This window comes from Manis javanica, chromosome 1 (assembly GCF_040802235.1).
Source record: "Manis javanica isolate MJ-LG chromosome 1, MJ_LKY, whole genome shotgun sequence".
Lineage (NCBI taxonomy): Eukaryota > Metazoa > Chordata > Mammalia > Pholidota > Manidae > Manis > Manis javanica.
The window spans coordinates 47537633-47553021 of record NC_133156.1 but is presented as its reverse complement, the minus strand read 5'-3'; the positions used below and the strand labels follow the sequence as shown (position 1 = coordinate 47553021).

At 33.3% G+C, this 15389-nt stretch overlaps 1 long non-coding RNA gene across 2 annotated transcripts in view; it reads right to left on the bottom strand.

The window, feature by feature from the left end:
• Positions 1-15389, bottom strand: part of LOC140848003 (uncharacterized) — a 1137778-nt gene that overhangs the window by 38091 nt on the left and 1084298 nt on the right. The gene's annotated exons all lie outside the window — the stretch shown is intronic.

The window sequence follows — 15389 nt, the reverse complement described above, 5'->3', positions numbered from 1 at the left end:
CAGAACTCCCCAAGACCCAAAATTAATTTTCCTGAAGTTCACTAAGAGGAGAAACATCCTGCCATGGTGTTCTGTTCACTTGGCAAAAGAGGAAGTCAGAAGCAGTGATGAAAACTCGCGTGGCATTTAGCAGCTTTCGATGGTATACAGTGTTTGGCCAGGCAGCGATGTTTCCCTGTTAACTCTATCTCCAACCCCCTCCCTACTTCACTTTTTGAATGGCATGCTCTGTCTTGAAATGTCAAGTCTCACTGTGCAATTATGTAATTCAAGTTATACTAATCAAGTGATTATGCAATTAGGAAAATCCTAAGCTTTTAGCTGTTTGTTACTCAATCTTTTCTTGATGGCCCTGTGTAACTCTGCACAAAGCTCCCCTTCCAGAACTGGACAGCATCTCAAGGAAATTCTCTTCTCTAGCCCATCACCTCCGAAATCTGTTTTAGATCCTGTTTCTTTGGGTTGTGAAGATTAACAGACTACTATTTCAATGGGGTACTGGCTTCGTCATATGCCAGCACAAGTTTTCCCTGCAGAAAGGCTTCTCCGTCACTTTCTGCCCTCAGGAATGGCCTTTGCATTGTTCCTGCTCCTATTATTTCAGGACTATTATCTGATACAATATATTAGTGCTACTAAGGTAAATGAACTTTATTTACAGAGAAAAAAATGGCTGTCTTTGTAGGAATCTATGTTCTTGAAAAGCTTAATCCTCCAGGAGAAAGAGGTGTGCTAGTCATTCAGACCTACTGGATTTAAAGGGTGACACCATTTAAGTATCTTTGCTTTCACATATATAACCCATCTTCCTTCTTATTCTTTGTAGTTCCAAACTAAAGAATATGTTGCTGTTGATGTATGAACTAATGTCTACCCATTATGGGCCTCAAAAGTGGCTGTGTGTGCCAGTATTGAATTTTAGAAAAAAAACTAGCACACTGAATTGATGTCTGTGGCAGATAGAGGTTAATATCATATAGCTGATCATTGTTTTCTTAAGGAATTTGTATCATTGTCATCAGATGCAGATTACACCATTTCTAGTCCAAGTGTAGCTCATGAACCAGTGCCAGTTGTCAAGCTGTTTGCTGCTGGTCTACAGCAAAAGAATTAAAGAAATTGAGAGTAAAGGTTTACAGACATACAGCAAATTGAAAGGGATTTTTATGTCTAATGAATATGATAATAATAATAAATTAGAGCCAGGAGTGGGAGTAGTTGAAAAAAAGAATGAGGGAGAAAAAGAAAAGAAAGCATGTAATGAAAATGTGATTCAGTAGACCAAATGGGAAAGATAGCCAATTTCCGTAGCTGATTGATCACAACCAAGTAAACATTACATTCGGGTGACTCATGCAATTTTATGTGTGTGATGCAATGGCCAAAAATTTATGATTCCGGTCCTTCAGTTGAACAAAAAAATGTTTCAGACATCTGATCATGTTAATCATCTAAATAAATAAAATGTAGTAGTGCTCTTTGTTTTAACAAAAAATTAAAAGATAAAATTAAGTTACATTCAGCACAATGGATCATTGAAAATTGGAATACATGATTAAGATTTGAAGCAGATTGTCTTTCTGTATGTTCTGTACATTGGTCCTTAAACTTTCCTTTATACTCAACCTGACTGACTGAGGAAGCTACCCTGAGAAGACTGTGATTGCATTTGTTCTATAAAATATATTACATGGAACAGCAAAAGAGAATAAGCTTACATAAAAAAATAAACAAAAGTCCCATAACCTTAAACCACTCCCTGGCTCTGAAATAAACAGCAGCAAATTTATACATAACCCAAGACCATAATTTAATATGTCTACCTCATGGTTCTTGTTATTTATCATTACCCTAGTGAGGAAACAGGAAGTCTCATTAGAGAAATTTAGCAATCCTTTTTTATTTCCTCTATTGGCTTTTTAGCAGTACTACTGTGTTTTACTTTTTAGTAGTTGCTCTAGGGACTATAACACGCATCCTTAACTTACCATAGTTTACCATATATTAATATTATATCATTTGTATAATATACCACTTGTGTGTATAAGTACTTCAGAATTGTGTAATTCATTTATACTCTCTTATCTTTTATGGCAAAATTGTAATACATTTTATTGATATATAAGTATAAATTACAAAAGACCTTGCCATTCTTTTTGCTTTAAGAATAATGATTATCAGTTAAATATACTTGAAAATGAGGGATAAAAACCTTATATTTATTCAGATATTTACAATTTCACAGCTCTTCATTCCTTTTCTTTCAGCTTATAGGACTTTTTTTTTTTTTAACATTTCTTATGGAAGAGGCCTGGTAGTGATAAACAGTCTCAGCTTTTATTTTTTGAAAATGTCTTAATTTTGCCTTCATTTTTGAAGTGTGTTTTTACTGTAGGTAGAATTCAAGGTCAAAGAACTCCAATTACACATGCTATATTGCTTGACATTTTATCATAGGTTTACTGAGGCATTGTTCGTCTTTTTACCTTTTTTTCCCAACACTTTCTCTTTCTGTGCTTCAGATTGGATCGTTTCTATTTTCCTGTCTTCCTCTGTGGTGTCCAAATTCCTGAAAAGCCTATTGAGTGAATTTTTCATTTCAGCTATTTTATTTTTATTCCTGTATTTTTCATTTGGTTCCTTTTTAAATGCCAAGATTCCTCATCCGTTCACTTGTTATGACCCATTATATCAATCATTTTTTCCTTTAAATATTTGAACCTATTAACAAAGAGCATTTAACATTCTTGCTAGTAATTCCAACATCTCTGTTATCATTGGGTCTATTTCTATTGAACATTTTATCATTCTCAACTCTTTCCTGTTCTTCCCTCTTCTCCACACTTCTCTTTTATGGGTTACATTAGTCTGCTTTCTGTTAAGTCTGGTAATTTTTTAATTAACTACTAGACAGTTGAATGCTAAATTGTTGAGAATCTGGATTGAGTGGTATTTCTTCAAATAGTTTTGAGTTTTTTTCAGGTAGTCCGTTAATGTACTGGTGATTCCACCTGATTTTGTTCAGGCTTGGTTTTATGTTTTGTTAGGGAAGGTTTAAAATAATCTTTAGTCTGCCTCTAGAATTGCACTACAACTAAGGCATGTGCATTTGAGGGTCTTGGATGACCTTGGAGCATGACCTGGTTTGAATGACCACAGTAATCAGCAAAATCTCTACATTTTGGTTGGTTAGAACTCCAGAGTCTCCAAGTACTGTGCAGTCCCTGAAATACTTGTTGAACTCAAAGCTATTCTGTCTCTTTTTTTCTGACAAATCTCTTGGCCTTGCCTGAGCATGCACTATTTAATATTTGGCCAAAGATAGGAGTAGAAAGGCAGATATGTTGGGCTAATTCTCTACACAGCTTCCTCTTCTCTTGTACTATTCCATACTCTGCAGTTACTTCGACAGTCTTGAGCGCATGTCTGCCTCCTCAGCTCAGTGAGGGCTGCCATGTACTTCACCGGCCTATACTGCAGGGTGGAAACTGACTCCAGGAAGAAACTGGGGACATGAGACTTGCTTCATATGTTTCCCTGAAGAATTGCAATCTTTCATTCCTGCTGTCGAAATTTGAAAACACTTGCTTTATATACCTTGTCCATTTTTATAGTTGCCTTTGACATACATGGGAGCTAGCCCAATAATGGTTATTCCATCATGACTGGAAGTGAAACTTCATTAAAATATTTAAATGAGTATTTTGCATTATAAAGAGATCAGATTAGTGTACATACAGGAATTGTAATTAAGGATAGGGTGCTAAGGCCTCCAAAGTCTGCTTTAAAGCTGGCATAATAAATTATAAGATAGCTTCACATTTATAATATCTGAGTAGTATAAACATTTATGGACTCACCAGCCCCATTAGATTGTTTTCAAAAAGAACACTAAGAAAATCTTCAGTGTCTACATATAGAGAAATAAAGTACCTGATGTAATATATCTGACCTTGGATAATTTATTGATATTATTAAATTATTTCTTTCTAATATATAAGAAACTTGTAGTTAAAATTTTAAAAATGTAGATACTTTATATATGAGCCATAATTATATATATAGACTATATATTTGTGTAAACTGCAACAAGCAACTTGAAAACTGAGGCAACATTTTATTTTCTATTATGCTGTCATACACTCAGTATTTTGGTATTTTAAGGTGTCAAAAAATATTTTGACTATTTTGTAGTTTTGAACCTATTGATAGTCTTCAAAACAGTATTTCCAAAGTGTACTCCATGGAAATAGGGCTTCAGTCAAGAACAGATTTGGAAAAATCAATACTATATCATCTGTATGTACTAAATATCTTTCTCTTGGAGATTCAGTTTGTACCAGTGTACTAAATCCACTGGCAGGTCCTCATCCAAAGACATGAATAGTTGTTTAAGTTCCCTTTTTTCAAATATACTAGATTGTGGCCCTTTTATTCTTCACTCATTACCATTGTATAAAATGATTATATAAAAGATAGCAGAAAAAAAATCTTCCTGATTATAAGCCAGATAGACTCTGGAGGAAAATGCTCAGGTCAATACTGACATGCAAATAACAACTGAGAAAGGTTGAATACTGGGCAGGGTATGTGCACACTCACCTTTCTCTTTAGTTTGTTTTAATCCAAATCCCTGGATTCCCAGTTGTCTGATGACAATGAAATATTTCTGCTATCAGTTCCTGGACAGATTAACTAGGAACCTGATTTCAGCTTTTTTTTCCCTCCTGTCTTTTTATCCCCAGTGCATTGCTAGATCAACTCCAGAGAATCCCAAAGAACTTAACAGTTTGAAGATCCCTGGGCTGGTAATCCTAATGAAAAAAAAAAAAAAACCTCAGAAGTATATTTTACGGCACATGCAATAGGTAGAAGAGGGATTTTTTTTTTTTTGCTTCTTTGATGATGGGCCTCCCAAAACATTTCCCAAATGATATCATATAATTAACTGATTCTTTTACATGCACTGATCAGTAAATGTGGTGAATGGAGGGAGTTATCTAGTCCTGTGGAATTTGGAGGAAGAAGCCCTGGATTGATGTCTCTGCTTCACCAGTTAATGTTACAGCACTAGGAACATTTTACTTAATAAATCAGATTCAATATGCCCATCTGTAAAATTGTATTAGAAAAACCTAGCTCAGAGGTGTGCTGTCACATACTTATGTTTGTGAATGTGTTCTCCAAACCATGATTTCTTTTTTTATTAAAGTATCATTGATATACAATCTTATGAAGGTTTCACATGAACAACACTGTAGTTTCAACATTCACCCATATTATCAAATTATCACTCCCCCACTGCGGTCACTGTCCATCAGCATAGTAAGATGTTATAAAGTCATGACTTGTCTTCTCCTTGAGGTACTGCCTTCCCCATGACATACCCCATGACATGGCGAATTATATGGCCCCTTAATCTCCTTCTGTCTCACTCCCCACACACGCTGCCCAACCCCTTCCCTTTGGTAATTGCTAGTCCCTTCTTGAAGTCTGCAAGTCTGCTGCTATTTTGTTTCTTCACTTTTGTTTTGCTTTTATACTGCACAAATGAGTGAAATCATTTGGTACTTGTCTTTCTCTGCCTGGCTTAATTCACTGAGCATAATATCCTCTAGCTCCATCCATGTTATTCCAAGTGGCAGGATTTCTTTTCTTTTTATGGCTGAATAATATTCTGTTGCATATGTGTATCACATCTTCTTTATCCATTCATCTACTGATGGACACTTGGGTTGCTTCCATATCTTGGCTATTGTAAATATTGCTGCAATAAACATAGGGGTGCATATGTCTTTTTGAATCAGGGATCTTGTTTTCTTTGGGTAAATTCCTAGAAGTGGAATTACTGGGTCAAGTGGTATTTCTATTTTCAGTTTTTTGAGGAACCTTCATACTGCTTTCCACAATGGTTGCACTAATTTACATCCCCACCAACAGTGTAGGAGGGTTCCCCTTTCTCCACATCCATGCCAGCATTTGTTGTTTCTTGTCTTTTGGATGTTGGCCATCCTAACTGGTTTGAGCTGATATCTTGTGATTTTAATTTGCATTTCCATGATGTTAAGTGATGTGGAGCATCTTTTCATGTGCCTGTTGGCCATCTGAATTTCTTCTTTGGAGAAATATTTGTTCAGATCCTCCTTTAATCGGGTTATTTGTTTTTGAGTGCTGAGGCATGTGAGTTGTTTATATATTTTGGATGTTAACCCTTTATCAGATAATTCACTTACAAATATATTCTTCCATACTGTAGGATGTCTTTTTGTTCTGCTGATGGTGTCCTTTGCTATACAGAAGCTTTTAACTTTGATGTAGTCCCATTTGTTCATTTTTTATTTGTTTCCCTTGTTTGAAGATATGTCTTCAGGAAAAAGTTGCTCATGTTTATATTTAAGAGAGTTTTGCCTGTGTTTTCTTCTATGAGTTTTATGGTTTCATGACTTACATTCAAGTCTTTGATCCATTTCAAGTTTACTTTTGGGTATGGAGTTAGACAATAACCCAGTTTCATTCTCTTACCTGTAGCTGTCCAGGTTTACCAACACGAGTTGTTCAAGAGGCTGTCTTTTCCCCATTGTATATTCATGGATCTTTGATTGGCCATATGTATTTGGGTTTAAATCTAGGCTCTCTATTTTGTTCCATTGATTTATGGGTCTGTTCTTGTGTCCGTACCAAATTGTTTTGATTACTGTGGCTTTGTAGCAGAGCTTGAAGTTAGGGAGCATAATTTCTCCAGCTTTGTTCTTCCTTCTCAGGATTGCTTTGGCTATTCAGGGTCTTTTGTGGGTCCATATGAATTTTAGAACTATTTGTTCTAGTTCACTGAAGAGTGCTGTTATAACCTGTGATTTTTTAAAACCAAATATAAGAAATTAATAGCATTCTTTTCTAGCAAAAACAAAATATAGGAGTTTGGAGACAATTATTCATGGATCTGTCATATTTTAGCAGGTCTAAACACATGCTTTTGTCTTGGACTGTCCTTTTAAGGATGAGTATAGAGCAAATGGCCTTGCAATATAAAAACAATGTCTTCTTCTGAAGCAAAGGGCAGGCTTCCTTAGAAGTTTAAATGATGGAGGTGATATGTTTCCCATTGGAATAAAGAATAGGCATGCCTACTTTCCATTATAAAGGATTTCAGTACCCTAAGACCAAGGTTCCTCTTGCGTAATACACAATAACTGAATGCAGGTGGCACCTGGCATTTCCCTGCAGAACATGGAGTTCTAATAACTGGGATAAGAAATGCTGACTCTCTGGCTACTGTTACTTCTATGACAAATAAAATTATTTTTCTCTGATCTGGGAGTTTTACATAAAGGCTAAATTGACCTTTTTTGATAGGTATCTTTCTGGAATAATTTGGTTTAGTCTAGCCTGGAGATAGTAAGCTAGAGTCCACATGATTTTGCATATTTTATTCACATAATTAAGTTATCTTTTTCTAATATGTTGAAGTCTTATGATTAAAAGAAAAGCATATAAAAGATTCTGGTTTTGTTATGTTTTGTATTTATTTCCTATCCAACAATAAATTGAGAGGCAATGAAGAGGTTGTTATTTTAAACCTGTACTCTTAAAAGAAATATTCCAAGAAGTTTGTCTTTACAAAGTAAAAGGAAATTTTGACCTTCTTGATGCTCTATCACTAATGTGAAAAAAAATCAGCACATACTTACATTAGTATTTATTTTTAAATAAGTAAACAAATACAAAATAAAAATAAAGTAGTCAATTACATTTCTCTAAAGATTCTAATGTGTCTCCACTTAAGTATTTTCCATTCTTGGTGGAAAGAAATGGAAAAAAATATATTTATGTACCCTATCCAGATTCACAAACTACAAACTCATAAAATTCATGTTAGAGTTTCAAAGCAAGAATGCTTAGATGTTCTAAATTAATTAAGGAGTTCATTTAAACAGTGGCCCTGGCAACAATTTTTCCTTCTTTTTTTACTTTACATAAAACATCTCATGACCCTTAACCAATATCTAATGTAGTCATTCTTTATGGTAAAAGATAAGAAGGCAGTCATAATTCTAAGAATGGAAGCATCTGCTATACACATGCACATTTCTTCACCCTAGAGTAGACTTTATTCTGCAGCAAATAAAAACAAATAAGGAAGACATCACTTTTCAAATTATTCTCAATGGTAATTGAGCTATGACTCCCTTACTCCTGGAATTATCAATCTCTCACAAGCACAATGATTATCTCTTTGCTCCAATTAAATGAGATCTGAATGAACTCTTATTCTGATCTATAGGCTGAATTTCAGCTCTTAAATAGGGAAACTAAAGTAAGAAAATAAATTAGATAATTCTTTAAGAATTTCTAATTCAGAAAATCTTTATTTTCCATAATTTCTTTATATAACTGAAGTACAAAGTGTAGCAGGGCTTCCCACCCAGTTTATATAGCTATATAATGGTGGGGCCACTATGGGAACTTTCCAGATGATAGGCTAACAACATTCTGTAAGCCTAATTGTGACATGCAAAGTTAATACATTTATGTTTCTTTTCTGTCTCTATCTATCAAAGACTCAATTATTATACAAGCCTTAAAGAGTCTGGAAGGGGATTGGATTTTATAAATTATTTTATAACCAAAAATCTAATGCATTCTATTTAAGGAAATAAACTGAGAAGCTGTAATTTAAGTCAGATTTGTGAGTTCTCCAATATGAAGGTTTATTGGATTTTCAATTATAATTAACAGAATAATAGCTGAAGATGTAAACAGAAACAGAAATGATTGTACTATCAAACACCTGCTTCATAATTATTTGAACAACAAAATATTTTTGAGTTTCCCACTTATTTATAATCCTGGCATTTAAAAAAAATTCCTATTTATGTATCAATCTACTTAATTATTTTAAAGCTCTCCATGAGACAAACACGGCTCGAAAATAATCTCATCCAAGTGACAAACTAGAAGCAATGTGAATATTACTGAGAGATTCATGTATTAAAGTAAAGCTGAAAAACTAGACAAATGCAGAAGTATTTGAAAGTTCTTGTGTGTTCAAGCCTTAGTCATAGGGTATTGTAATGTCCCCAAAATGTCAATTTAGGACTTGGATTTAGTGGATTCATACTAATCTTGTAACTAAAAGATGAGAATGACTTAGAAACTATCTTTAGAGAGTTATTGCTGAATAAAAGCAAGTCTCTGCCATTCTCCCATAAAGAAGGCTAAGTACAATTTTCATTTGGCATCCTAACAATCTTATATTTGGTTTGAGCAGTACATTTTCATTTCATTCATCATTTAAAGACAGATAATCAGAAAGTCATTACATTGGCCGACACCAGACCCTTCGCTCGATTGTATCGTAATTGAGCACTGCAGAGCGTGTGCCAGATCTAATGGATAATGAATATATTATGTCAGTGGAGCTGCCTCAGTGAAGCTCCAGGGGAATAGACAGAGGAGGTTGTGGTGGTGACATATAGGGTCACAGATGTTGCACTGATTTACTGATGGAGTGATTGTGTAATTAGTTAATCAATGATGGGTACTGTGCTATTTGTGGGCATTCCACTCTGGAAATGGAAAGAGTATATGAGTGGATAGGTTACCATTTATGCAATAGTTTAGAAAGACCTAACATAGCTTGGGATTCAGCCTATAGTTATTGTTAACCATTGCAGTGCAAATGTCTTGAAAAGAAATATTAAAACATAGATGTGAACCTGGTTATATTAAAATGAGAATATGTAGCACAGCTCTTATATTACCTTTTTATTAAAGCCTGATTAGGTTTCTTTGTTTTTCTTCAGAATAATGAAATCAATGAAGATATATATAGAGATAGTCTCTATATATACTTAGATACTCTCATTTCATGATCATTCACTTAGAATACCTCCTTTTCTTCTATCACTAACTATATCTGAGACAGGTCTAATAAAATTTACACACATAATAATGATAATAATAATGTTTATTATAATGGGACTGTTATAATATAAAATCATTGAGTTATTTGATGTTTCAGCATTTTCTAATTGCTTTACATGAATTAATTCATTTATTCAAAACAACTCTAGTAGATAGATATTATTATAATTATCCCTATTATACAGATTTGAAAACTCAAACATACATTAACCTAAAATCATGCCAAGACCACAATGTAGTAAATGGCCAAACCAGCACTCAAAACTGGCTGTGTAACTCAAAAATCTATACATATATCCACATTGATTTAGTATCTTCTTAGCCTGACTCAAATCCATTTCCTTATAACATTTTATCTTGTAAAGTCAGTTTCTCACAGTGATATTTATGAGAAGTATGCTAGACAATATGCAATGTTATAGATTAAAAAAATAAACCAAAGTTATATATTACATTAAAGGATACAAACCAAATAGTGTTAAAGGCATGATAGGGATATAGGGTTCATGATGCACAGCATTTTTTACTACTACAGTGCAATTTGATAAAATAATGTAGAGCATTTAACAATTTCTATCAGTTAGAAATCCTGGCAATGATTAGCTGGATGCCTTTATATCAAGATCCATAGTTAGATTTCAGTCACGCTAACATAGGACTTCACTCTCATCAGAAAGTTTGACTGGGAAAGGATATACTTCTCAGCATGGATATTGACAGGATTCCATTCCTCCTGGGATATTAGTAAAAAATTAAGAATATTTTTCTATTATTGGTTGGATATCATTCAATACTTTGCCTCATAGGCCTTTCCAAAGGGCAACTCCTATATTATACCATGGCAGCTAGCTTCCTTAAAAGGAATTGAAAAAGAAGGAAGGTATGGGGAAAGGAGGGAGGGAAGAAGAGAGAGAGATCAAGACATGGTCTTTTTGTGATGTCATTTGCAAAGTGACCTTTCATTATTTTGACCATACTTATTAGAAGTAAGTCATTATCTACTACATACACTCAGGAGGGAATTACATAAGATCATTAGAAACCATCTTAGAAGCTACTTACTACAGAGACAATGAAGTATAAGTAATATTTATATAAGTATAAGTAATATTTGAAGAGATCCCATGGGGGACATGAGAACATACCTCTCAGATTTCTGACTGAAGGGAACATAACTGACTTACAATTTATCTGAAAATACCACCTCGTTGGTGCCTAGGCTACCCTCAGACAATGACTATGTCTTACATGGATACTAAAATAGGCATGTTTCTGGAAGAGACAAATCTGTTCTGGTTGACTTTGACTCAAGGATTCTCCAGTGACCTTGGCAAACTTTCCTTAGGACTACACTCTAGTCATGTTTTCACTCATATTTCCTCCTCTTTCTCCTTCACTCAGGATCAGACACAAATTGTGGACAAAAGTTCTCCTATCTTCTTCTGGTTCCTTACTATTTTCTCTCAAGGATACTTTTCTTAAAAAATTCCTTGTATAAAATCCAGTATGATATTTGCTTCTTGGAAGACCTAGGATAACATTAAAAAAAAAAAACCCAACATCCATTGCTTTCAGAGAAAAAAATATGACCTAAAGGTAACTTCTCAGAAGAAATTGTGAAAGCTGACTAATGAAGGAAGATTACTTAAAAATGTTAAAGGAAAGCTTATGTCTTGTTAGTATTCTATAAAAAAATAAAAACATTCTTCAATAATTATAGTAAAATACAAACATTTTCACACAAATAAAAAGAACGTGTCACCAACAGAACCACATTAAAAAACCCTGAAGCTATTTATACTGACAAAAATAACATGATCCCAAAAGAAAATACAGTCATTTAGGAAGAAATAAAGAGTAGTGAAAGGGGAATATTGTGTTAATCTAAACTAATATTTACTCCTTAAAACAATAACAAGGTTTTATGTGTTTAAAATGTATGCATAATTACAGTACATAATGAAACAACACGAAAGGAAGTGAAGATGTGAATGCAGTTAAAGCATTATAAAGTTCTAAAAATATAGGGAACTATAAAAATATTATTTTAATGTAGAATGCTAATAATTCAAGAATGTAGATTTTATTTATTTATTTATTTTTATTGACTTACAGTTGATATACAATATCATACTGGCTTCAGATGTACAACATAGTGATTCGATGACCATATACATTACAAAATGCCAAGATAAGTATAGCTACCATGCATGTTTGAATTTCTAGCCTAATACTAGAGAATTTCAAAATAAAATGGATTAAAGTATTTGATTATTTTAAGAGAGATGGGGGAAAAAATGAAGAAGTTGAAAGAAATAGAAAACATTATATTTAAACACAATAAATCAGTAATTACACTAAATGTAAGTCAACCAAATATACCAGTTAAAACCAAGATTTTCAGATGAAGGAAAAATGTAACTAATTGGTCTGAAGTACATGATAGAATCAAGAAGTATTCACAGATTAAGTAACTGTGACCCAAAGTTATATTCTTTTCTAGGTATACTTTATACTATAGCACAAAATGGTTATATATGACATAACAACAGGCAAGAAACAAATATTACCAACTCCATCTTACATGTTTTGAGTTTTGGATGATATTAACTTATTGTGAAGGTAAATATTCTATGCTATTAGAGGACAATAGCACCTTTATACTAGCATGGAAACAGAGTTCAGACACTGTCACAATGCAGTGTCCTATCATGTGTACTTTGCAAAGCAACTATGAGAAGTAAATGATGCCCAAGATATTACTAAAATTCAGCCTATTCTGGATGAAAAATTACAGGAAAACCTTGACTTAAGTGAGGAAAAACATACTTTTGAAAATCCTAAAAATAAATTTATGATTGCAGAATGTAATGATTAAGGAAGAACAGCCAGGATATAAGAATTTTGGCTGTTTCATTAAGTATCATGGGACTGGTCCACAATTGTCAAAATCCAACTTCCTCTAAGAGTTAGTAAAATAAATTTCTTCCTTCCATTCCTACTACCTCCCTTCTTATAATCCTTACATATTAAAACAAAAATTGTCTCCCGCTTTTGCCTCCCTAATATGCCCTCCTTTCTTTGAGGGAGTGTTGGAGGAATTTTCTAATGTAACTTTAGCCTGGGAAGGAAGCAGATAAATTTAGTAAAGTAATATATAGGAGAAATTCTAGCATTTTGTTGTCTTTCATAACAAGAAAAATCTAATCGCCTTCAGATTTGCCACCATGATGACCTCTGGCCCTTCTCTTTTCATCCTGAATAATGGATTTTTGTTTATCAAATGTTATTTTTTATGCCTCAGCATTTCTGTCACTTATGGCATGCAATCTGGAAGCTTCTAATACTTTGGTATCAATCCAGTCATTCAACATGTCCTGAATTTCCTTGATATCTCTAATGGGATCCTCACTCCCTGTATTAGAATATTCTAGTTCAGGTGAAAGATCACTGGCAAAAGAATCTCAGCCTTATTTCATTTATTTATTTATTTGTAAATATGGTAGGGATAAAATATCTACCTTGCTCAAAATAAAATTATCGGGGAAGAAAATGAAATACTTAAGCTTCTAAATGTGTTTAAAACACCCGAAATAAAGTAACTATGTTCCAAGATTATTCAGACCACAAAGACAAGATATCTTACATCTTCCAAGGGTAAATAATTTTTATTATGTGGAACCTTTGTTGAACTGCTCCTTTTCACATTTCCAATTTTCTAAACAGCTTTGCCCCTGGTAGCCAAACTGACTATACATTATGGCCATATGTGTGATAAAGGTGATTTTTTAATGGGATTTTTCATTGCTAGGGAAATAGTGACACCCCAGTCATAGCACCAAGACTTATTCTCAGAATGAACTGTCACTTCATTCATATCAAAGGAGTACTTTCTTCTCCCTGTACAGAAAAACTCTCTGTGTTCTCATAATTTGAGAACTAAAATATTGCCAACAACAAAAGGCCTCTGACAACTTTATTGTCTTCCATAAATCAATCTGGCAAGATCAAGTGATAAAATATGAAATGTCAAATCTACTTTATCTGTTAAAATGATACTACTAACTGTATATTTAATGCACCCATTTATTTTGTCTAACCTATCAGTAAGCAACACTGCTTGGTGTTTGATGGGAAAAAGGTCACATTGTACAAATAAAGCAGAAGGACATAGTTTAAAACATGGCATCATTTTTTTAGAAAATCAAGATAAGGTGTTTTTATAAAAACAATACCAATAAATAGAATAATCACACTAAGCAATAGAGCTAAATATTTTAAGTGTATTGTGAGGTCTTGGATAAAGTTGATTTATGTGAACTTTCCATGTTTTAAAGTTAAAATGACTGAATAATCATATTTCAAATAAATTCATCACAATTATCTGTATATCTCATTAATACTCATAGTTTTCCTATGATACAGATTGGGAGCATATTTTATGAAATCTGATTTGTAATTTCTGAATTTTAGAGGCTAAATAAAGGATAGATAATAATGTACAGGGCACATTCATAATCATTTTTAAAGAACACTGACAGAAGGGGTAGCCATCATCTTGCCATATGAAATGCTCAAGACAATAAAAGGATTGAATGGATTGATTATCATATTGTTAAAATTAGGAAGATTAGGGGAAATGAGGATGAGAATAAGAGATTTTTTTGTTGTCATACTATAGCAAATTGTCAAGTCTATGTCTATGCACTAGCCTAGACCTCTGTTATTTTCGCTGGAAGAAATAACTGCCTTTTTTCCCTTAAGGTCTTGAATTAGGTGTTAACAATCATTTTATTTATTGATAACCTCCTGCTTTATTTTCTTCCTTGGCAGTCAGACAAGATAAAGAGATAAAAGGCATCCAAATTGGTAAGGAAGAAGTTAAATAGTCACTATTTCCAGAAGACATATTATACATAGAAAACCCTAAAGACTCCACCAAAAACTATTAGAACTAATAACTAGATTCAGCAAAGTTGTAGGATACAAAATTAATACACAGAAATCTGTTGCATTTCTATATACTGACAATGAACTAACAGAAAGAGAAATCAGGAAAACAAATACATTTACAACTGATGTCAAAAAGAATAAAATACATAGAAATAAACCTAACCAAGGAAGTGAAGACCTGTACTCTGAAAACTATAAGACATTCATGAGAGAAATTAAGGAAGATACTAATAAATGGAAATCTATCCTATGCTCATGAACAGGAGAATTAATATTGTCAAAATGGCCATTCTGCCCAAAACAATTTATAGATTCAATGCAATCCCTATCAAAATACCAACAGAATTTTTCAGTGAACTGGAGCAAATAATCCTAAAATTCATATGGAACCACAAAAGAACCCAAATAAATAGCCAAAGCAATCTTGAGAAAGAATAACAAAGTTGGAGGGATTACACTCCCCGACTTTAACCTATACTACAAATCTTCATTAATCAGAAGAATATGGCACT